The sequence below is a fragment of the Loxodonta africana genome, chromosome 4 (assembly GCF_030014295.1).
Source record: "Loxodonta africana isolate mLoxAfr1 chromosome 4, mLoxAfr1.hap2, whole genome shotgun sequence".
In the NCBI taxonomy this organism is placed as follows: Eukaryota; Metazoa; Chordata; class Mammalia; order Proboscidea; family Elephantidae; genus Loxodonta; species Loxodonta africana.
Genome location: NC_087345.1, coordinates 11163462 through 11188628, shown reverse-complemented (window position 1 = coordinate 11188628; position 25167 = coordinate 11163462). Strand labels below are relative to the sequence as shown.

General features: G+C 45.8%; 1 protein-coding gene and 1 long non-coding RNA gene across 2 annotated transcripts in view; both read left to right on the top strand.

Annotated features, from left to right (window-relative positions):
* Positions 1-25167, top strand: part of SREBF2 (sterol regulatory element binding transcription factor 2) — a 69526-nt gene that overhangs the window by 3069 nt on the left and 41290 nt on the right. The gene's annotated exons all lie outside the window — the stretch shown is intronic.
* Positions 2414-25167, top strand: part of LOC135231157 (uncharacterized) — a 28753-nt gene continuing 5999 nt past the window's right edge. Inside the window, exon 1 of the long non-coding RNA XR_010321678.1 lies at positions 2414-24962. This is a non-coding gene — a long non-coding RNA (uncharacterized LOC135231157). The remainder of the gene's footprint in view (positions 24963-25167) is intronic.

Below are 25167 nucleotides of genomic sequence, written 5' to 3'. Positions count from 1 at the left end.
TGTTTTCTAAGAGATGCCCAAATCTGAATTTTTATATGAGATCTCCAGATTTTTAAATGTTGGCTTTGTTTTGTTTTTAGAAACACGCTGTATGCCCAATAAAGCGTGTGCGCTGGCTACCTAATTGCCAGGCCTTGTCCCACTGCAGAATGCCCCTTTGTCCCAGGCCCCCAGGTCTCTTGTGATACTGCTGGAGCACTTCCTTTGGTGGCAGTGGTTGTGGTGGTGGTAGATACCTGTGTTATGAGAAAGGGCCTTAAGCCAGGTCTTCTGGAAGGACAGAGAGGAGGGCGCCTCTTCTGCTGGGTTCAGGAAAGGCACAGTCACGGAGGTGGTCGTTTCACTAGGCCCAAAAGGATGGGTGGCAGGAACAGCATGAGCAAGCACAAGGAAGCAGAAGGACCAAGCTGCCTTAGAAATGAATGACTACTAGAGATTTCTTGGCATACACAGTGTGTAAGGCAACAGTAAGACAAGGTCTGAAAGGTGCATTGGAGCCAAATTGTGGAGGATCTTCATACCGGACACAGATGTTTTGTGGAATGTAGGGAGGGGATTGCTGAAGATTTTCCAGTGGGGACATGGCACATTAATCCTGGGTTTTAAGAAAATTCAGCTGTAGTGATGAGCAAGGAAGATTGGAGGCAGGGAGACACACTGGGGGGAACCGCAGCCATCCAGTGTGAGGTGATGATAAAGGTTGCACCAGGAGGGCGATAGGGGAGTTGCATAGGATGTTATCGTGGAGTTGCATAGGATGTTATCGTTGTGCGAGACGCTGTACCTGAAAGGACATGACCTCAGAGAAGGCTTGGCCCCTGAGGCAGAGCAGAGGTGGAATTCCAAGATCTCATCTAGGCTTTGAGCCTCAGGCTTTGGGGGAGTTTAAAAGCCAGCAGGAAGAGCTAGTTTGGGGAGATGATGGAAATTTCCATTTTAAATGGGCTGAAATTGAGGTGCTTGCTGGGGGGGTGGGGGTCATCTAGTAGGAAATGAGAGGTGGTCAAAACTGGGAATAGAGACTGAGGAGTAGTCACTGTAGATAAGTTGGAGGAGAAATGAGAGAAGATAGAACCAGGAGGTCACCTGGAGAGGACCTTTATCAAGGGGCCCTGAGCTTTTCAAGGAAGGGTTAATGGGTGATTCAGACAGTGCTGCAGAGAACAGTGAAGATGACAAGGCCATGAGAGAGTTGAGGGATGTGACAGTTAGGAGGCTGACCTTTAGCAGAGCAATCAGGCGGGGTAAAGGCCAGATCAACCAGGAAGGAGTCAGAAGTAAGTGGGTGATGGGCAAGTAGAGGCAGCTATTCTCACTGGAGAAGGTGGAAGAAATTTTTCAACAAAATCTTCTATTTTCTGTCTGTATGGATTTGCCTATTTTAGATGTTTCATATAAATGGAATCAAACAATATGTGGCCTTTTGTGACTGACTTTTTTCAAGTACCATAGTTTGTTTTTTTTTTTTAATTTTTATTAAGCTTCAAGTGAACATTTACCATTCCAATCAGTCTGTCACATGTAGGTTTACATACATCTTACTCCCTTCTCCCACTTGCTCTCCCCCTATTGAGTCAGCCCTTACAGTCTCTCGTTTCGTGCCAATTTTACCTTCTTCCCTCTCTCTCTATCTTCCCATCCCCTCTCCAGTCAAGAGTTGCCAACACACTCTCCTGTGTCCACCTGATTTAATTAGCTCACTCTTCATCAGTATCTCTCTCCCCCACACTGACCAGTCCTTTTCATGCCTGATGATTTGTCTTCGGGGATGGTTCCTGTCCTGTGCCATCAGAAGTTCTGGGGAGCATTGTCTCTGGGATTCCTCTAGTCGCAATCATACCATTAGGTGTGGTCTTTTAATGAGAATTTGGGGTCTGCATCCCATTGGTCTCCTGCTCCCTCAGGAGTTGTCTGTTGTGTTCCCTGACAGGGCAGACATCGATTGTGGCCGGGCACCAACTAGTTCTTCTGGTCTCAGGATATTATAGGTCTCTGGTTCAAGTGGCCCTTTCTGTCTCTTGGGTTCTTAGTTGTCGTGTGACCTTGGTGTTCTTCCTTTGCCTTTGCTCCCGGTGGGTTGAGACCAATGAATGTATTTTAGATGGCTGCTTGTTGGCATTTAGGACCCCAGGTGCCACAATTCAAAGTGGGATGCAGAGTGTTTTCATAATAGAATTGTTTTGCCCATTGATTTAGAAGTCCTCTCAAACCAAGTTCCCCAGACCCCAGCCCCTGCTTCGCTATCCTTTGAAGCTTTCATTTTATCTCGGAAACCTCTTTACTTTTAATCCTGTCCAATTAGGCTGACCTTCCATGTTTTGAGTGTTGTCTTTCCCTTCACCCAAAGCAGTTCCCATCTACAGATTGATCAATAAAAAGCCCTCTCCCTCCCTCCCTCCCTCCCTCCCCCCTTTGTAACCACAAAAGTATGTGTTCTTTTCCGTTTTTTCTATTTCTCAAGATCTTATAATAGTGGTCTTATACAATATTTGTCCTTTTGCAACTGACTCATTTCGCTCAGCATAATGCCTTCCAGATTCCTCCATGTTATGAAGTGTTTCAGAGATTCGTCACTGTTCTTTATCGATGCGTAGTATTCCATTGTGTGAATATACCACAATTTATTTACCCATTCGTCCGTTGATGGACATCTTGTTTGCTTCCAGCTTTTTGCTATTGTAAACAGAGCTGCAATAAACATGGGTGTGCATATATCTGTTTGTGTGAAGGGTCTTGTATTTTTAGGGTATATTCCGAGGAGTGGGATTTCTGGGTTGTATGGTAGTTCTATTTCTAACTGTTTAAGATAACGCCAGATGGATTTCCAAAGTGGTTGACAAGTACCATAGTTTTTTGAGGTTCATTCATGTTGTAGTACAGTGTTCCACTGGATGGCTAGACCATGTTTTGTTTATCTGTTCATCAACTGATGGACATTTGGGTGGTTTCCACTTTCTGGCTACTATGAGCGAAGCTGCTGTGAACATGTACTTACAAGTTTTTGTGTGGACATACATTTTTATTTCTCTTGAGTAGATCCTCCATGTTCTTTTTTTTTTTTTTTTTCTGTTTTCCTAGGGTTTATAATAGTTTCACTCATGTGCTTAGTTTCTATGTTCCCATAACTAATTCAGCCTTGAATTTTATGGCAGAAACTGTCAATATGATGGTCAGTTCCTTTTATCCCCTTGGTGATGTGTCTCCTGGAGCCCTCTCCCTTTTTGCCCCATCTGATGGTTGCGGACTAGGCTTGGGACTACCCTTAACGATCATCCTGGGCGGGTGGGGGAGGGGGAGGCCCTGTCAGTATTGAAAGCCCTGTTTCCTTTTTCTTGTTTTACACCCTCGATGGAGCATATCCCCCATAGCTTCCTGAGAAAGAGTGGTCAATTTTTTGAGGCCTTGCATGTCTGTAAATGTCTGTTCTTACTTCACTCCAATTTGAATTTTGACTGAGTTTAGGATTATAGGTTGGACATGATTTTATGTTAGAATCTTGAGGGCATTACCTAATTGTCTTCTAGCTTCTACTGGTTGAGAAATCCAGTGCTGTTGTGATTCCTGATCCTGTGTGTGTGACCTGCGTTCTCTTTTGGAGGCTTTTAGGATCTTCTCTTTGCCCTTGATGTTCTGAAGTCCGTGGTGATGTGCCTTGAGACAGCTGGGCTACCGTTCCTTGTCCCCAGTTGGTGAGGCTCTGGAGGGCCGACTGCTTCCATCCTGTCCTGGCACTGTGAGCCGCAGCCCGCAGAGGATCTGCCAGGTCCTGAGCCAGCCTGTGGCACTGTCCTGGGGCTCTGTTGGCTTCTCCCTGCAGTCAGTTTCACCTTTGGTCTGCTGAATCAGTTACTGCTTGTCTGTGCCTTCCATCTCCTGACCTTTGGTGATGTTTTTCATCTGCCTTCCCGTTTTCTTTGTCTTTGTGAATTTATACATTTAAAAATGTTCTTTCCTGTAATTTGTAACGGGGTTTCAGAAGGAAGCAAAGATAACCATGTATATTCGATGCCGCGTGTATAACTTGGCCTATCTCTTTATATCAACTCACTTTTTTTGCTGAAGTAAACTTAAAAAACTAAAAAAAAAAAAAAAAAAAAAACTTAGGCTGTCCTAAAACCCTGGTGGCGTAGTGGTTAAGCGCTATTGCTGCTAACCAAAGGGTCGGCAGTTCAAATCCATCAGGCGCTCCTTGGAAACTCTATGAGGCAGTTCTACTCTGTCCTGTAGGGTCACTATGAGTCGGAATCGACTCGACGGCAATGGGTTTGTTTTTTTGGTTAAGTATTTATATTTGTGAAGTCACCAATTTGACGGTCTAGTTATGTAGCCTTCTAATATAAATTAAAATGAATTCATAACTGGTAAGATAAGCAGAAACAAGTTCTTTTAGAGCCCTGGTGGTGCAGTGGTTAAGAGCTCAGCTGTTAACCAAAAGGTCAGCAGTTCAAATCCATCAGCCACTCCTTGGAAACCCTATGGCGCAGTTCTACTCCATCCTGTAGGGTCGCTATGAGTCAGAATCAACTCGACGGCAACGGGTTTAAAATTGTCAAAACCTTTACCAACTAAAATTAACTCATGTCCCCCAGTGATAGTTGCTGTGGGTGTCCCCAGGGTAGAATACCCCAACGGGGCCTGGCAAGGAATAGGTGCCTAGTCCTTGAGTGGCACAAACAGTTAAGTGTTCAACTACTAACCGAAAGGTTGACAGTTCAGATCCACCCAGAGGTGCCTTGGAAGACAGGCCTGGTGATCTGCTTCTGAAAGGTCACAGCCTTGAAAACTGTGGAGCGGTTCTACTCTGCACACGTGGGGTTGTTTTGAGTCAGAATCAATGACAACTAAGGTCTGTCTAATGCTGAGAAGGAGGCACTTCAAGCTCAGGCTGGTAGATGGCTCCTCAGCCTGTGTGTTGAAGTCACTGAGAAGGCTGGGGTGGTGAGCCCTGGGAGCCAGGCTGAGTGGTGGGAAGGGTGTGGCCAGCACACAGCAGGAGGCAGAGGTGAGGAGAAGGTAGACAATGACTAAAGGAAGGACTTCCCGTTTCGCCAGTGAGTCATACGTGGGAAAAATGGCTTGGTGAGGTGGGGCACAGATCACCTTTTGACTCCTGGTGGCACGGTGGTTCAGAGCTTGGCTGCTAACTAAAAGGTCAGTAGTTCAAATCCACCAGACACTTCTTGGAAATCCTATGAGGCAGTTCTACTCTGTCTTTGCTACAAGTCAGAATCTGCTTGCACCCAATTCACTAACATTTGTGTTGAAAGAGGTGTTGTTGCCCACAGTATTTATTTTCCACCCGGTTTTAGCTCCTTTTTTAGCCCATTTTTCCTGGAGGTTTTCTGGGGTTGCTCAGACCACCAAATCTGAGTCCCCTGTGCTTTCTCCTCCTTCCTCCGCCCTTTCTGGCCTCACCCTTGACAAACAGTCTCCACATTCACACCCAGGCCCTTGGCCTCGTGTCCCTGCACAGGGCCTGCCTCTCTCGACAGTCTTCTCTGTTGTTCTCCTGCTCAGCTCATGGCTTGGTACGTTAGAAAAGCATATTTTTGCGTCTATATTGACGAGACCTTTTGTTCCCTTCAATCTGGTAATTAAAAAGAAAGCTCTGAAGCAACTTTATTCAAATAGAACTTCCCAAATATCACCTTTTTTCTGTTCTTCTGGATTCTTAGGTGAACTTCATTGATGTGCACATACCTTTTCACATCTAGGTTCCTCTGTGGTGCAGCAGTCAAGGTGTCGTTTGTCATAGTCACGGGATCCAGTGTGCGGTGACCTGTCTGCATAGACAGACACTCGCTGTTCACGGCCCTGTTGAACATTTGAGCCATTTGCGGTTTTTCATTAAGGTGAGCCGTGTTGCTCCAGACACTTAAAACCAAGTCACATTGGCATTAATTCAAAAGAGGAATCGTCACGTTCGGGGCTGTGTCGCTGAGGAATCGTCACGTTCGGGGCTGTGTCGCTGAGGAATCGTCACGTTGGGGGCTGTGTCGCTGAGGAATCATCACGTTGGGGGCTGTGTCGCTGAGGAATCGTCACGTTCAGGGCTGTGTTGCTGCTCTTTCCCTCTGCCAGCTGGTAGCCTTGCATCTTTAAAACTTCTCCAGTACTTCACATGACTATGGTGATTGGGGACTACGACTTGGGAAATTTTTTTTCTTCACCCAAATGATTCAAAATACAAAAAAAAAAAACAACAACCTGATGCTCTCAAGCCTATTCCAACTCACAGCAACCCTGTAGGACAGAGTAGAGCTGCCCCGTAGGTTTCTAAGCCTATAATCTTTATGAAAGCAGACAGCCACATTTTCTCCTACAGAGCAGCTGGTGGATTCGAACCGCTGACGTCTTAGTTAGCAGCCGAGCACTTAACTACTGTGCCACCAGGGCTCCTTTCCAAAATACAGAAGGGTCCCATGAAAGGGCTTCTTCCCAACCCTGCCCACCATCTGCCTAGGTCCCACCACCCTACCTCCTCACAAGTTGTTGACATTTTCACCCGCTTCAAAACTCACTTAATACACAACAAGCAAATAACAAAGGTGGACTTTAATTTTTTGCTGCTTTTTTTATTTTTGTGTAGAAAGGTAGCATCCAATAAATGCTGTTTTCCGGTACCTTGCCTTCCCCCCACCCCCGCCTTAACAATGTTTGTTAGAAATCTTCCTAGCCTTTTTCACTGCCACGTGGTTTTCCATTTCATGGATGCAGTGTAACTTTTTTACCAGTCCCTCATTGATGGACATTTGAGGTTGCTTCCGGTCTTATCCATTAAAAACACTGCTGCAGTGAATAGCTTTGTAAAGTCATCATTTCACACCTGTGCAGGTATGGGTGCAGGAGTGGGGCAGCGGGATCCACATGGGCCTGGCAATGTCAGAGGTACTGCCAGGATTCAGTGAGGTAAAACACACATGGGGAAAGGGGCAGACACTAACGTTCCCTTCTGTGTGCCTTGGTAGTATGACAGCTCTTGCCTTACTGCCCTCCCTGGTGGATGTGCCGATTTTTCTGCCACCACCAGCCACCCCTTCCCCCAGTGTGTAGGAGAGTATCTGTTTCCTTCCCCACAGCCTCACCCCCGGAGTCCAGTTTGATCCAGTTTGCCGGCTCCCTTCACTTTAAAAATTGCTCATCAAGGTACCATTGCCATCAAGTTGATTCTGACTTATAGGGACCTTATAGGACAGAGTAGAACTGTCCCGTAGGGTTTCCAAGGACTGGCTGGTGAATTCCAACTGCTGACCTTTTGGTTAGCAGCCTGAGCTCTTAACCACTGTGCCACCAGAGCTCCTCATTAAGGCTGTTGTTAGGTGCCATCAAGTCAGTTCCAACTCATAGCAACCCTGTATACAACAGAATGAAACACTGCCCAGTCCTGTGCCATCCTTAAAATCGTTGCTATGCTTGAGCTCATTGTTCGAGCCACTGTGTCAGTCCACCTCGTTGAGGGTCTTCCTCTTTTCCGCTGACTCTGTACTCTGCCAAACATGATGTCCTCCTCCAGGGACTGATCCCTCCTGACAACAAGTCCAAAATATGTAAGGCACAGTCTCGCCATCCTTGCTTCTAAGGAGCATTCTGGTTGTACTTACTCTAAGACAGATTTGTTCGTTCTTTTGGCAGTCCATGGTATATTCAGGATTCTTCGCCAACACCACAATTCAAAGGCGTCAGTTCTTCTTCGGTCTTCCTTATTCGTTGTCCTTATTCTTATTCCTTATTCTTTGTCGCTGACCCTCTTCTTTACCAAGCATGATGTCCTCCTCTAGGGACTGATCCCCCCGACAACATGATCAAAGTATGTAAAAAAAGTCCTGCCATCCTTGTTTCTAAGGAGCATTCTGGATGTACTTCTTCCAAGACAGAGTTGTTTGTTGTTTTGGCAGTCCATGGTGTATTCTTCTCCAACACCACAATTCAGAGGCGTCAATTCTTCAGTCTTCTTTATTCACCATCCAGCTTTCACGTGCAGAGGAGGCGATTGAAAACATCATGGCTTGGGTCAGGTGCACCTCAGTCTTCAAGGTGACATCTTTGCTTTTCAACACTTTGAAGAGGTCTCTTGCAGCAGATTTGCCCAATGCAGTGCATCTTTTGATTTTTTGACAGCTGCTTCCATGGGTGTTGATTGTTGATCCTAGAAAAATGAAATCCTTGACAATGTCAATCTTTACCTTGTTTTGTTGTGATGTTGCTTATTGGTTCAGTTGTGAGGGGTTTTGTTTTCTTTATGTTGAGGTGTAATTCATACTGAAGGCTGTGGTCTTTGATCTTTAGGTACCAAAACCAAAAAGCCAAACCCATTGCTTTTGAGTCATAGTGACTGTATAGGACGGAGTGGAACTGTTCCAGAGGGTTTCCAAGGAGCGGCTGGTGGATTTGAACTATCCACTTTGTGGTTAGCAGCCTGAGCTCTTAACTGCTGTACCACCAGGGCTCCTCTGTTATGCACACCAGCTCCTTACTTTCGGCCCTCTGCTTTGGGGGACTTGGAAGATGGCTTCTTGTTTTACGTGCAGTTTTGTGCAGTTATATGTAGTTTCATGGGCTGGAAATTCAGTGCAGCTTCGTATAAAAATTCTTTGGGGCTTTCCATCACGATAAATGGTGTTCTAGAAATTGCATCCTTTCACTGTAATTCTCTTAAGACCAGCTTTCATCAAAATCTGTGGATATTTTAGGAAGTGCCCTTTTGTTATAAACAGCCTCATTTCTCACAATACTTTCCTTTAAATTTTTTTTTTAAATCAATCTTGATTGTTTCTCTGAGCTAGTTGGGTGGGCTGTTTGTTTCTTGGGCTAGGGCTGGGCCTCGACATGTGATCACTGTTTTCCATTATTTAGTTCTTCTCTACATGCATATGTTTGATAATGAATACTGGACCATTTCGTCTTGATCCTACCCAGTCATGTTGTCATTTGCCCTGGCATGCTTTGGTGTTCTCTGAGTGGACTTAACTGGGTCCCTTTATTGGTTGTTGACAGTCTCTACTTTTCGATCCCCCCCTCAGGCTTTGAGTTATGTAGACAGCACCTGCTACATGCCAACCACTGTGTCTGGTTAAACGTGCAGTGATAGTTCGTGAATCATTTCATTCTTTCTGGCATGTACATGGGGCCTGTTTTGTGCTGGGCAGCGGGTACAGTGCTGTCGAGGTAGATGAGATGCCCGCCCTCACAGAGTGTGATGCCCTGGGTGCCAGGCATCATTCCATGCCCTTTACCTATATTATGTCTTAATGCAATTTTTTTTAATGTTGTTGAGAATATATACAGCAAAACTACACCAATTCAACCATTTCTACATGTACAATTCAGTGACATTGATTACATTTTTCAAGTTGTACAACCATTCTCACCCTCCTTTTCTGAGTTGTTCCTCCCCCATTAACATAAACTCACAGCCCCCTGAGTTTCCTATCTGTTAGGGATTGAATCGTGTCCCCCAAAAATATGTTCTTAATCCTAACCTCTATACCTGTTGTTATCATCCCACTTGGGAATGGGTTGTCTTTGTTACGTGAATGAGGCCAGTTTAGTATAGGGTGTGTTTTGAGTCAACCTGTTTTGAGATATAAAGGAGATTAAACAAAGCAAAAGAAGGAGAGATGGGGGAAGAGAAATGCCAAGCCATATGAAGATCACCCAGGAACAGAAGCTCAGAAGAGCCAAGAATCTTCCTCCAGAGCCAGCAGAAAGAGAAAGCCTTCCCCTAGAGCCAGCACCGCGAATTTGGACTTCTAGTCTCCTAAACTGTGAGAAAATAAATTTCAGTTTGTTAAAGCCACCTTGTGGTATTTCTGTTATTGCAGCTCTAGGTAACTAAGACACTGTGTAGTCTTTCAAGTTGCTGTTGTACTTTGATCCCATATAAATAGTTCTTAAAAAAAATAACGCTCAAGCCAGCAATTTTTTTACTAGTTAAGCTAAACTATTTTTTAGTTTTAAGAAGACTTCAGGGGATATTTTTAGTTTACGTCTTAAAGATTATATTATCTCAGCACGATAGTTTCAGGGGTTCCTCCAGCCCCCGTGGCTCCAGGAAGTCTGGAGTCCATGATCTTAATGCATTTTTGCTGTTAATCGTTGCTGTAATTCCGTAGTGTACTGTAGGTGAAGAAACTGAGGCCCAGATGCCACAACTAGAAAGTGGTGGGATGGTGACCTAAAGCAAGACATGTCCAACTCCAAAACCTGTGTACTTTACCACCGTCTGATGTAAGCGGGCTCCTAAGTGAAAAACACAAGGTGGTGTGGTGGGTGGGATTGGAGGCTAGAGAGACCCTCTGCTCAGTTACCTTCAGTAGCCAAGTGCTTATCAAGAGATGACTGCCCTGGGCTGGGCCCTGCAGCCCTCCTCAGAGCCTTGGTTTCCTCTGTGAAGTGAGGATGGCACTATCTCCATTCTTCCCTTTCTGAGCCCATGGTGTTCACTCATTCATGACCAGGCACTGTTTGGTCATATCCATGTGATGACAGTGGTGCACAAATTAAGTTAGCTAAAGTGAATAAAGGGAAGGGTCAGGAACTAGCATATTCCCCGGGCTCTATCTGAAAATGAATGAGGAACTTCACTTTGCAAGTTGACTGTGGCAGAACCAAGGAGCCTTTTTTTAGAATACAGTTTTGTAATGTTTATTTTTTCCTTTAGAGCTTTAGAGAGAGCTTCTGTAGGTGTGGTGGGCGGGACACAGAGGAGCAGTCAGCGTGGGGTAGAATGTTCCATTTCTAGACCACAAGACTCCAGAGGTCAACTTTGTTGACATGATGGAATTTTTTAAAGAGTGGCAGAACCCCAGAGCCTGGGCCTCAAAGGTAGGGCTCCCTGGGGAACCTGTTTAGAAATGAATCCTAAACCACTGAAGGGCTCAGAAACTGGAAAACCCAGCTCTTTCTGCATCTCCCAGCCCTTTGGAATTGCTAATGAATATGGCGTCTAAGCATGCCTTCCAATCTGGCTCTTGCATCTGGCTCTTGCATCTGGTCTTTTGGGTTCTAGGCCTGGTGAGGAACGCTGATGAAATTGGGAGCTGCTGAGCCAGATACGGAGCCACCTTCGTGGCCCTCCCTCTCCCACAGCTGCAGAGGGAAGAACTGATGTTTCTCTGAGGCCTCACACACTGCAAACATTCTCCTAATACATTAGCTCCTCCTAACAGTGAGTGAAGGAGCCCTGGTGACACAGTGGTTAAGTGCTCGGCTGCTAACCTAAAGGTCAGCGGTTCAAACCCACCAGCGGCTCTGTGGGAGAAAGATGTGGCAGTCTGCTTCCGTAAAGATTACAGCCTTGGAAACCGTATGGGGCAGTTCTGCTCTGTCCTTTAGGGTTGCTATGAGCTGGAATTGGCTCGGCGGCAACAGGTTTAACAGTGAGTGCTGGGAGGTAGAGGCTTATTTTTTGTGTCTGTCTTGCAGTTGAAGACACTGAGACGTGGTTAAAATGATTTGCTCAATGTGTCTCCCATGCCGATGAAGTGAAGTTAGGAGTTGAACTTAAGGCTTCTGAGGTAGGATTCCATACATTTTACTGGCCCGGGAGGATGGGGTGGCAGACGTGCTGACTAAGGAAGCCGGTCTGTCTAGGAGCCCCTGCTCTGGTCAGAAGTTCATGTTCATTGTTGTTATGCTTTTTAATCATTGATTCAGTCCAGTTCACCATGAATGGATGTCCACTGTATTCCCAGCACAGTGCTAGACTCTGCAGGACGTTAGAGACGCATAGACCTGTCCCTGCTTTCAGGGAGGTGACAGGTACACAGCCAGTGAGAATACAAAGCAAAATGCAGTAGGGGCCTTAACTGAGGAACAAGCACCAGATTTGTGGAACACTGAGGAAGGGGAAAATCTTCGCCAGGACTTCGGCATTTGGGCTGAACTGTAAAGGGTGAGCAGAATTTTCGTAGGTAAAGGAAGAGGCAGGGTTTTCATTTAATGAAATGGGACCGAAGTTGGGAATAATTTGGCACATTCTAGAAACATGTTGTAAAAATGGTGTGGTGGCGTCAGAGGTCCTCTGACTTCAGGGGAAGAGAGGAAAGTCAAGATCAACATCAGCCCAAGCTGATCTCCATGAGGTGGAGGTCAAACATACCTCTACCTTCCAGTCTTTTTGCCAGTTCTGATGCCAGCTGTCCCTCCCACGGCACTCTCTACTTCTCTGCTGGGTTCAATAATTTGTTGCAGTGGCCACACAGAACTCACAGACCATAGTCATGATTATGGGGTTTATCAGGGAAGTAACAGGTTACAATTCAGGATCAGGAATGACTCAGGATACAGTTACTCAGTCAGCTCAGTCAGGACAGCTCTTCAGCCGTGCCAGCAGGGAGGCCTCTCCCTCAGCCCCTGGGCCGCTCAGGCCAGTCTCTGCTCTGCTCCGGCAAGCATTACAAAGCTCTTTAGTTCTGCCGATAAGTTCCCAGAGGCACCCCACTCTGCCAGGAGCCCTCCTGCCTGAAGGCACTCAGCTCTCTCTCTCCATGAGTTTGCACACCCACTGTAACCACCTTCCTCTGTGGGCAGGGAAGCTCACCACACCATCTCCTGCCCGTTTCCTGATCCTACTGCTGCCATTTTTCTGCCGCTGCTTCTCACCGTCTTGCGCCATCTCCAGTGTTACAACTCTCTTTCTCTCTCTCTGTCTCCTGGGTCTAAGAGGTTCTCAGTGCAGGGCCCCTGGGTGCAAAGGACACATTCCACTCCCAGCTTTTCTTATTGGTGGTAGTGAAGTCCTCTCTTTTTGCCTCTAGAATGGCTCATTTTAAGCCTAATGGGATGGCAAAACTGACCAGTCCCCTCATTAGGATTCCATACACCTTATTTGCAAGGTCCCACCCCACAAGGATGCCATGTACCTTATTTGCATTATTAGTAAGCTATCTAATCCCTTAGTGGACCACAAATACCTTATTTGCATAGTCCTACCCAATCATTTTGTAGGAGTCACAAGACCATGGTGAGAAAGGCCATATAAGAGCTATTCATGCACCGCACATGTGATTCAGTGGGGTCAGTGTACGGAATAGGACAGAGGTTCTCAAGCTTGAGTGTGCCTGAGAACCCCACCAGGACACACCCTCAGAGATCTGAATTTCGAGGGTCTGGGGTGGCGTACAGGGGGGCATCGAACTAGTGGGGGTCAGTCAGGGAGGTAACTGGTAAGTGGAGGTCTCAGGGATAAAGGGATGAAAGGAGAGAGAGGAGCTGGTTCCAGGCTGAGTGGATAGCCATTTTGAAGGCCTTGACCTCCAGTGGTCCTCTAGTATTCAGGCGTTTTGCAGACTACACTCTTGATAACAGTTATCTTTCTGTTATGAAGAGTGATATCTTTTTCCAAACAACTCCTGGGATTGGTTTCCTGGGTCAGAAGGCTTGGGACCATAGCCTGGGGCACAAGCTAATTATTTGACATCACATAGTTCACAAAGATAATGTTCTACATCCTAGTTTGGTGAGTAGTGTCTGGGATCTTAAAAACTTGGGAGCGGCCATCTAAGATACAACTATCGCTCTCTGCTCATCCAGAGCAAAAGAGAATAAAGGACATCCAAGACTCAAAGAAGAAACTAGTCCCCAGAACTAATAGCCCACACGAAACACAGCCTCTTCTAACCTGAGACCAAAAGAACCAGATGGTGCCCAGCTACCACTACCGACGGTTCTGACCAAGGCACAGTAGAAGGTCCTGGGTAGAGTGGGAGAAGAACGTAGAACAAAACTCAAGTTCCTAAAAGAGGCCAGATCTACTGGACTGAAAGAGACTAGAGGAACCCCCAAGACTAAAAAACTAAAAAAAAAATTTTTAGTTTTTTAGTTTACCCAAAAATACCCTTTGAACTTGGAATTGAAGCTATTTCTACAGATTGTCTTTTAGCCAAATAATAGATTAGCTTATAAAATAAACAACATCACCTGTGAGTAATGTGTTCCCTTAAACAATCAACTATATGAGACCAAACGGTCAACATTTACCCAAAAGTACAGGTGAGAAGGCAAAGAGGGGAAGCAAAACTAGACCAATGGAAACAGAACAAACAGAATGGAATTAATGAGAATACTGAAAATTACTATTGTGAAAATTGTAAACAATGTCATGAAACCATTTGTATAAAAATTGTTAAAGGGGAATCTAATTTGCTGTGTAAACTTTCACCTAAGGCACAGTAAAATATTACATTACTTTAAAAAAAAAAAAAAGTTACTTTTCTCAGACAGTTTTGATCAGGCCCCTGCCCTGCTTCAGTGAGTTCTCTACCAGTCAGGAGTCTTGATGATAAACAGTAGAACCCTCTCTGCCTAGCTGGAACAGAGCAGGAGTTTATGGGAAGATTGTGTACTGACTGGCCAGAAAAGCTGGAGAGCGGGATTTGGAGAAGGTGCTGGAACCAAGGGAGGCTTGGCAGGGCAGACCAAGCTGAGGATGAGCCGGGAGCAGCCTGGATAGGACACCACCGGCATGGTGATCTCTTAACTGTCGCTGCTTTCCTGTGTCAATCCCTCAAGAGTCCCATCTCAGAGCTGACCAGCAGGAAACTGCCTCTCAGTAAAACTGCTACCCACTGGGGAATCTCCAAAAGGAAGGTCAGGCACTAGTAGGGGTGGGTGGGGGTCAGATAATGGGAAGCAAAACCACATGGCAAATGGCTACTACGCTTTCTGTTCTTCTTCTTGCCTTTGAAAGGCAGGTCTCATGCCTCATGGCACTAGGCCTTCCCCATCTCCTGCCATCTGCTCCACGACACTCCACTCAGCTGCCTGCAGGACACTGTCTGGGAGGCCCTGCCCTCTCTCTGACTCAAAAACCCTTTCCTCCTTGTAGGCGCTGCCTTCACTGCCTGCTGAAAGGAGCTGTCCTTCTGCTCTCAGCCAGCCCTTCTTTGTGAGGCACCTGTCTATTGTTGCCCTGGCCACTGTGTATGGAGGTGTTTGGGTTTCTCTGTCTTCTCTGAGGCTGGGAGGCAGGAAGGAGCTCTGTGCTGGGTCCCCCCAAGGCGCCTCCGGATCCTTCAGTTCCCAGCACAGGGCACACAGCATATGCAAGTGTGGAGTGCACGTTTGAAGTATGGTTTAGTCATCTACTCTCCTTAGTCTTAGGGATATTTAGGGGTATTCTTAGGGACATTTGGGGGTGTGGTATTGAGCAGAAGGGGAGAATGGTGGGCTGTCGAGTTGAGGTCTTTTATTTTTGCCTGAATGGCTTTGTTGTTGTTGTTAGGTGCCCTTGAGTCGGTTCTGGCTCATAACAACCATGTACAATAGAACAAAACACTGTGAGGTCCTACGCTATCCTCACAGTCCTTGTTATGCTTAAGCCCATGGTTCAGGCCACTGTGTCAGTCCATCTCATTGAGGGTCTTCCTCTTTTTCACTGACACTCTACTTTACCAAGCGTGCTGCCCTTCTCCAGGGACTGACCCCTCCTGACAACATGACCAAAGTATGTGAGATGTAGCCTCACCATCCTTGCTTCTAAGGAGCATTCTGGTTGTACTTCTTCCAAGACAGAGTTGTTCATTCTTCTGGCAGTCCGTGGTGTATTCAACATTATTCCCCAATACCACAATTCAAAGGCATCGATTCTTCTTTGGTTTTCCTTATTCATCATCCAGCTTTCACATGCATAGGAGGCGATTGAAAACGCCATGGCTTGGGACAGACGTACCTTAGTCTTCAAGGTGACATCTTTGCTTTTCAACACTAAAGAGGTCTTTTGCAACAGATTTGCCCAATGCAATGCATCTCTTGATTTCTTGACTGCTGCTTCCATGGGTGTTGATTGTGGGTCCAAGTAAAATGAAATCCTTGACAACTTCAGTCTTTTCTTTGTTTATCATGATATTGCTTGTTGGTCCATTTATGAGGATTTTTGTTTTCTTTATGTTGAGGTGTAATCCGTACTGAAGGCTGTGGTCTTTGATCTTCATCAGTAAGTGCTTCAAGTCCTCTTCACTTTCAGTAAGCAAAGTTGTGTCATCTGCATAACGCAGGTTGTTAATGAGTCTTTCACCAATTCTGATGCCCTGTTCTTCTTCATATAGTCAGCTTCTCAGATTATTTGCTCAGCATACAGATTGAATAGGCATGGTAAAAGGACTTAAGCCTGACGCACACCTTTCCTGACTTTAAACCACGCAGTATACCGTTCGAACCGCTGCCCCTTGATTTATGTACCGGTTCCTCATAAGCACAATTAAGTGTTCTGGAGTTCCCATTCTTTGCAGTGTTATCCATAATTATGATCCACGCAGTCGAATGCCTTTGGGTGGTCAGTAAAACACAGGTGAACATCTTTCTGGTATTCCGAATGGCTGAAGGGCTGGAAAAGGGTAAGAGCTGCTGCTGCGTAGACTCTGCCCCAGGACGGGGACAGTTTCAGTGAAGCAGCTTGTGCCTACCTGTCATTATGAAACTGAAGGCCCTCCTCCTGCAGAACAGGATCAAACAGGATCTGGAGCCTTGCTCTCCAAGTCTTGCTCAACTTTTCCATCTCCTGTTTCAGGAGAGCAGCAGAGAGGACAGTATGGTACAAGGGTGGGGGCAGGTAGGAAGCCGGGAAGTACAGGCAAGACCTGGGGCGTTCACGTGGCACATTCATCAACGTGGCACGTTCATCAACGTGGCACATTCGTCAATGAAGCCTTTGTTGAGCACCTGCTCTGTACCAGCCTCTATTTGGAGACATCCCTGTGGTAATAGTACCACAGGCACTTGGGGTGGCTGTGAGCTCAGCACAGGAACCAGACAGCTGTAAATCCTAGCACTTGCTGTTTGGGTCACCTTGGACCAGTTGCTTAACTTCTCTGTGCCTCATTTCCTCATCTGTAGAATGGAGATGATAAGGGCACCTGCCTCAGAGTGTTGTGGAAATTAAATGAGGAAGTCTCTGTAAAGTGCTTGCACAATTACCGGCACGTAGTAAAAAACATAGTAAGGCTCAGTAAATGCTAACAGTTTATTGTTTCTATTATGACTACCGCTATTAACTGGCTTTTTCCTCTTACTTATTGTTCTCAGAAACTAGGCTGTGCCTCTTTCTAAAAGTAAGCATTTCAAACCAATAAATGGAATAAGGTGGACAGCCTTTCAAATGTGGGGTGCTGAGAATCTGATGCCTCTAATTTGGGGTGAGGTAAGGATTGGAGGCCTGGGTTCCCTGGCTGGGCAGAAGGTAGGGCCCTTGCTTGAGTGGGGACTCCTGGTATAGTTGGTTGTTGACCCTGACACAGGGAAGAAGGACAGCCGCAGTGAGAGACCCTGAGAGGGAGCCCCCCACTTCTGGAACGGGGTGGCTGTGAAAAGAGCACGGGGTTTGGAAGAGGGAGAAGGAGGTTCCCACCTTGCCTCCGGCTCCCTTACCCACCCCTGAGACCAGAGCAAGTCACCGCCTCTCCCGACTTGTTCCTCGTGTGTAACATGCACCACCAACACCACTCTCCAGGTGCTTTGCACATTGACTCATCCAGAAGGACACTTGAACCATCTACCTCACTGAGCGACTTTGAAGATTATCTAAGAGCACGTGAGAAAGTGCCTACCCAGGGGTTAAACGCAAAACCAACTGAGAGTGCTAATAAAGTTCTTTGCCAGCACACAGTCACGTTTAAACTTTATATAGTTGGTGTATATAAATATACACAAAGATGAGGTAAATCGCTGTAAAAAAAAAAATAAGCTGTTTCGGTTACGTATTCAGCAGATTCCTCATTGTTATTGCCACTCTCTCAGTCCATCTCGTTGAGGGTCTTCCTCTTTTTTTCTGACCTTCTACTTTATCAAGCATGTTGTCCTTCTCCAGGGACTGGTCGCTCCTGATGGCATGTCCAAAGTACATGAGATGAAGTCTCGCCATCCTTGCTTACAAGGAGGACTCTGGCTGTACTTCCTCCAAGACAGATTTGTTTGTTCTTCTGGCTGTCCATGGTATATTCGATATTCTTCTCCAACAGCATAATTCAAATGCATCAGTTCTTCTTCGGTCTTCCTTATTCATCGTCCAGCTTTCGAATGCATATGAGGCAGTTGAAAATACCTTGGCTTGGGTCAGGCACGCCTCAGTCCTTAAAGTGACATCTTTGCTTTTTAACACTCTAAAGAGGTCTTTTGCAGCAGATTGCGAGGATGACGCATGACTGGGCAGTGTTCCGTTCCGTTGTGCGGGGGTCACTGTGAGTGGGAACCGACTGGACGGCACCCAACAACAGCAGCATGTCGTGTCACCATTGTCACTGTCCATTTTCAAATGTTTTTAACGCCCTTGAACAGAAACTCAGCGCCCCTTAAGAAATAACTTCTCATTGTCTCCTCTCCCTAGCCCCTGGTAACCACTAGTAAACTTTTCTTCTATGAAATGCCAGTTTTTTAAAGTACCAGGGTGCTTGGTGCTTGGAGAGGTACAGGAGAGTGGCAGATTTGGACCATGTACCCATGGGTTGGGGACAGTTGATGGTTCAGTGGTAGAATTCCCCCTTTCCACGCGGGAGACCCAGGTTCAGTGCCTGGCCAGTGTACTTCGTGCTGAGCCACCACCCTCTGTCAGAGGAGGTTTGCATTCTGTGATGCTGAACAGGTTTCAGCAGAGCTTCCAGACTAGGACAGACTAAGAAAGGCCTGGCAATCTACTTCCAAAAATCAGCCAGTGAAAACCTAGTGGATCACAACGGTTCGATTTGCAACTGATCGTAGGAATGGCATAGGACCGGGTAACATTTCACTCCCTTGTGCATAAAAAACCCACTGCTGTCCAGTCGATTCCAACTCATAGCCACCCTATAGGACAGAGTTTGTGTGTAGGGTTGAAGTCGCCGCCAGGGCTTCCCCCACTGTGCGGAAGTTTCCCCCACCCCACCCCTGCCAAGCAGCAGTTTCTAACTTCCGCTTGGCGGGACCTCGCAGTGCACCCTAACAATGGTTTAAATTTGGCGCTGTGATCCCGCACACGTGCAAACCAGGACCGGAAGAGCCGTGGCCCCGAACTTGACCCTGGACCTGAACTTGTCAGGGGAGGAAGATGTTCTCTGGCACACAGCTGCACCCCAGGCCATTTGCAAAGCAAAGTTCCCTTGCTTTGCAAATGACACAACACCTAGATTCCAAATATGGACATGGGAGGGACGGGGTGTCAGATTTTGGGTGCCAGTCCCACCCCCTGGGGACTAAAGGGTATAAAAGCTCCAAGCTCCCCTGGGGCGGGGAGTGCGTGGTCTTTCAGCTACGAGGCCCCACATTGCTCCTTGTTTGTGCAAAGAATAAATTTCCACTTTCTGTTTCCCCTGCAACTGGTGGTGTGGTGTCCATCTTATTTCCATCAGCTAATTTAAAAAAAAAAAAAAAATTTTTTTTTTTTTTTAATAAGACAGGATAAGAACCCTTATTTGGTTACAGGGTCACCATAAGTCAGGGACTGACTTGACGGCAGCTAGTGACACTTGTGGAGCACAAAATATAAACATTTAAAAGTATAACTTACTGTATATAATGTGAAGGAGCCCTGGTGGTGCAGTGGTTAAGGCGCTCAGCTGCTAACCAAGATGGTGGTGGTTTCAGCCTACCAGCCACTCCGCGGGAGATACGGCAGTCTGCTGTTGTAGATTACAGCCTTGCAAACCCACTGGGCGGTTCTGCGCTGTCTGTACGGTCACTCTGGGTCGACTGCAGTGGATATGTTTGGTATATAATGTGGCAAAATAAAATTTCCAAAAGTTTAAAACATACTCTTATACATCATGAGCGTATACCAGACATATCCAAGACTTCCTTGACATTATTAATCAGGAAACCAGCAAGTTGCCAAAGCTAGCTCAAAGGAGAATGTAATAAACTGGTTATTTACAAAGAAAGAAAAAGAATGCTGAAATAAATGGGGAAACCCTGGTGGCATAGTGGTTAAGTGCTACGGTTGCTAACCAAAGGGTTGGCAGTTTGAATCCGCCAGGTGCTCCTTGGAAGCTCTGTGGGGCAGTTTTACTCTGTCCTATAGGGTCACTATGAGTCGGAATTGACCCAACAGCGCTGGGTTTGGTTTTTTGGTTTTTTTTTTTGGAGTAAATGCAGATTTCTGTACAAAACTGGTTATTGCCCTGCAGTAATAAAACCAACTGCTTTGCAGTTATCTTTTCTACCAGACAAAAACCATTTACAACCTAGCAGTTTTCTATAAGTTAACATCTAACTTTGTGGAATCTGGGCCCTAATCAGTAGTAAATAGAAAATCAGACAGTTCCGTTTCCCTAGAGCATCAGGCGGGTTAGACAGTGCTCTCTCTCTGTTATTTTTTTGTTTTTAATTTCCAAGTTTTGGTTAATTTCTTTTTTTTAACAAATAAATCACATTTGGGTTGAAGAGCTTAAAAAATGGCTGGATCTCAGGTGGAGAAGAGTCTTTGGTAAAAAGTAATCGTAAGTCGTTTTGAAGCAGAATTGTGGACTCAGGACTGGGAGAGAGGGAGAGGACAGTAAGGAGCACATAAGATGAGGCATGGCAGTTACAGGCAGGGAGAGGCTGTCCCCACCACAGAGGCGAGTGTGCACGAAAAGGAGTGGGGATTTTTTTAGAGTGGGGAGGAATGAAGGTGAGGAGAAGTGAAATCTCTTTTGCGATAGGAAGGTCCCCCCCCCCTTTTTTTTACTGAACTTTAGATGAAGGTTTACAGAACAAACTAGTTTCTCATCAAACAGTTAGTACACACGTTGTCGTATGACGTTGGTTACCAAATGCACAACATGTCATTACTCTCCCTTCTCAACCCTGGGCTCCCTATTACCAGCTTTCCTCTTCCCTCCTGCCTTCCAGTCCCTGCCCCAGGGCTGGAGTGCCTCTTTAGTCTTGTTTTGTTCCATGGGCCTATTGAGTCTTTGGTTGAAGGGTGAACCTCAGGAGTGGCCTCATTACTGAGCTGAAAGGGTGTCCAGGAGCCATATTCTCAGGGTTTCTCCAGTCTGTCAGGCCAGCAAGTCTGGTCTTTCTTTTTGAGTTAGAATTTTGTTCTACATTTTTCTCTAGCTCTGTCTGGGACCCTCTATTGTGATCCCTGTCAAAGCAGTCAGTGATGGTAGCCGGGCACTGTCTCATTGTACTGGACTCAGTCTGGTGGATGCTGTGGTAGATGGTGGTCCATTAGTCCTTTGGACTGATCTTTCCCTCGTGTGTTTAGTTTTCTTCATTCTTCCTTGCTCCTGAAGGGGTGAGACCAGTAGAACATCCTCGATGGCCATTCATAGGCTTTTAAGACCCCAGACGCTACTCACCGAAGCAGAATGTAGAACGTTTTCTTTATAAACTCTGTTATGCCAGTTGAGTTAGATGTTCCCTGAGACCATGGTCCCCACAGCCCTCAGCCCAGCAATTTGGTCTCTCAGGGAGTTTGGATGTGTCTATAGAGCTACTGTGGCCCTGCCTTGTACAGGTTGTTCTGGCTTCCCCAGTATTGTGTACTGTCTTACCCTTCACCAAAGTTACTGCTTATCTTTTGTCTATTAAGTGTTTTCCCATCCCCATCCCTCCCCTCCCTCGTAACCATCAAATATTGTTTCTTTTTGTATGTAAACCTTTTCATGTGTTTTTACAGCAGTGGTCTCATACAATATTTGTCCTTTTGTGATTGTCTTATTTCATTCAGCATAATGTCCTGGCTGAGTTCCTTTTGTTTGTGGATTTCTTTTTCATTTCTTTTGTTTTTATTGAGACTTTATGTTTTTCTTCTTTATTTTGATGAGTAGGTTTGTTAACTTTCTTTGTGGTTACCTTGAAATTTACCCTTATCTTCCTAAGGTTGAGCAAGTCTATTATGACTTGGTATTGCCTTGCCTTCCTCTCCGTTAGAGAGTTCTATACCTATACTGTTTCTTCCCTCTTTTATTGTTCTGATGTTGTTGTCATTTACAGATTAACCTCTCTGGTTCCCTGTTGCAGTTGCTTTGGTTTTGGATAGTCCTTGAGAGTTCATTTCCTAGGTTGGTATCTGGCTGGTACAGTCTTGCATCCTAGATTCAGGCTGTGGTCTGATGTTGTTTGTTCTCAGACCAAAGGACTCCCTTTAATAATTCTTGTAAGCTTGGTTTGGTTTTTACATATTTCCTTAATTTCTGTTTATCTGGAAATGTCCTAATTTTACCATCATGTTTGAATGAAAGTTTTGCAGGATATACCATTCTTGGTTGACAGTTTTTTTCTTTCAAGGTTTTATATATGTCGTCCCATTGCCTTCTTGCCTGCATAGTTTCTGCTGAATAATCAGAGCTTAGTCTTATTGTTTCTCCTTTAGGTGACTTTTTTTTTCCGAGCTGCTCGCAGGATTTTTCCTTTGTCTTTGGTTTTAACGAGTATGATTATGACATGCCTCAGTGATTTTCTTTTGGGGTCTATCCTATATGGGGTTTGTTGAACTTCTTGGCTGGTCAGCTTTTCATCACTCATCATATTAGGGAAGTTTCCCGTCAGCAATTCTTCAATGATCCTCTCTGTGTTTTCCATTTTCTCTTCCTGTTCTGGAACTCCGATCATTCACAAATTTTTGCTTTTGATTGTATCCCACATAATTCTCAGAGTTTCTTCAGTTTTCTTCATTCTTTTTCCTGATTTTTCCTCAAACGGAATTGTATCCAAGTGTTTGTCTTCAGTTTTGCTGATTCTGTCTTCCATCATTTCAGACCTGCTGCTCAGCCTTCTATGATACTGTCCATTTCTGAAATCTTGTCGTGTATCCTTTGGAACTCTAATTGTTGTTTTTGTATGATTTCTAGTTGTGAATTTATTTTGGCATTTTGTTCTGGTATTACTTTCCTGAATTGTTCCATTTTTTTGTCTGTATTTTCCATCAATTTGTCTGTCTTTGCCAAAAATTTGTCTTGTTTTTCCTAATTTTTGTCTGCTTTTTGCTTCAACTCTTGGATTGCTCTGAATATTAGAGTTTTGAATTCCCTGTCAGGTAGTTCTAGTGCCTTTTCTTCTACTGGAAAGTCATCTGGTGGTGTATTTTGGACACTTACTGGACCCATCCTATCCTGTTTTTTTATATGTTTTGCTATTGTCTGTTGTCTTCAGGACATTTAGTAGTTATTTTCTTTGTTTCTGGAGTATAGATTTTGTTAGTTTTGTCCTGCTTTTTTGTTTTATTTGGCTATGTCTGAGCAGGTGGACTGTGCATTCTTTGTTGTTTGGTTGTAGTCACCATACTTTTTACCTCCTTGTCCAATGGGTAGGGCCAGTCACTCAGCTATGGTGCAGCATGCCAGGTCCAGCTGAAGGGGAGGTCCTGGCATGGGTTGTTTGTGGCACATACTAAGTCCGACATGGCGGACCAGGAATCAGTGCTGGGCAGGTTCCAGTAGGCCGTGCCTGTGCTGCTCGGGGGTGTGATATTCAGTGTACAATGCAGGTAGGCAGGAAAGGGGGGAGGTTGTAATGTGTGGAACTAATAGGGGTGTGGGAAAGAGGAGAGAGAGAACAGAAAAACAGGATCTAAAAACAAACAAGCAAACAAAGAAAAAGAAAAAAAAAGCATGCTAAGGGAGCTTGCCATTGGAGTAGAGAGATGAGAAACTGTGAAATGGAGAAAAGAAAAAGGGAAAAAGAAAGAAAAAAAAAACTAGGTAAAAATTTGGAAAAGAAAAGCCCCCAGGAGTCCCAGAGTCCCACCGGTGGGGCTGCTAAGACTGGGGAAATGGCTCCCAGGCTACACAGTATAGCGTGGCTAGAGGGGGTATAGATGTCACACAGCACCAAGTATTCAGGAGACAGGAAAAGAAGATAAGTGTTGAGAGACGAGAACTGAGAAGTGAATACAGACAGAAAGGGAAAAAGAGAGAGAAAAGAAAAAAAAGAGAAAGAAGAAAAAAAGAATTTCCCCCAGGGATCCCACTACATGGCTGCGCAGATCGGAGGAGTGGCTCCTAAGCCGTGCAGTGCAGCCAGCTAGAAGGGGCTCCCAAGCTGCAAAAAGAAAAAGAAAACAAACAAAGCAAAACAAGGGGGAAAGAAAGCCCCAGGGATCCCAGTAGCGTGGTGTCACGGGCCGGGGGAGTGGTTCCCCAGTTGAGCGTGGCTTCACAGCCTTTCATGAAGAAGCAAAGATGGCACACGGAGCCAGGTGTTCCAGAGAAAGGAGGGGAAGGTGGTAGGAGGCACAGAAGAAACCAAAAGAGATGGAAAGAACCCACACCAGCTCAGGGGCCAGGCCAGTGTGGGCAGGGTGAGTCCAAGCAGCCTGAGGCCAAAGCAGTTGCCTCCTGGCCAAGAGACTATGGCAGCAGGAAGCAGAGGAGGCCAAAGTGGGGGGAAGAAAGGGGGCTAGGAAAGTATACATCGCTCATTACCGGGTACTCTGTCTCCTGCTGGGAACTTAATGAAGCTGCTCTCCCATACTCCCTGTCCACCAATCTCTGACATGGGTGCAGCAAATCCAAGCAGCACGGATGCTGTACTTCCCGGCCACCCGAGCCACCGCAGCCAGCCAGGAAGCTCGGAGGTAGAACAGCGGGGAGAGAATGGGAGGTGGGAAAGCATGTATCACTGGTTACCTGGTGTTCTGTCTCCTGCTGGGAGTTCTGCGAAGCTGCTTTCCTGTGCTCCCTGCCTGACGATCCTGGACTGGAGCCCAAGACGGTGGATCCGTGCTGCATTAGTCAATCAGGCCTCCCGCAGGGTATCTTTCCTTGCTCTCCATCCTCTGTCGGTTTCTTATTCCATTCGGTGCTTGGCTGAGTTCTCTCTTCATTTGGTACTTCAGGTTCCAGGAATGATGTTTGTCTCTGGTTTACTTAGTTTTTTGGATCTTTGCTGTGGAGGGACGGTGTGGTGCTTCTGTCTGTGGCACCACGTTGGCCGGAAGTCCTGTGGTAGGAAGCTTTGAAGCTCATGTTTAAGAAAATGTGATTTGATTTCAAAGGCTGTTGGACCACCAAGATACTCCAAGAAGGCGACTATCACCTGGTTGGAGGCTGCAGTGGAAATCAAGGCAGGTATGAAGTGGTGCGAAGAGTTCAATCTGTGATACTCTGTGTGGATGGAGATTTGGCAGGAATTCATGGTGAACTTACCGTGGAGGGAAGACCAAAGAGCACTCAAGGTGGTGCTGAAGGTCACTCTCCTGGTTGAAGCCATGAGGGTTGGCTCAGGTCCTGGGTAGACCAGGAAAGCCAGGGCTTTGTGGCCAAGCAGAGCCCT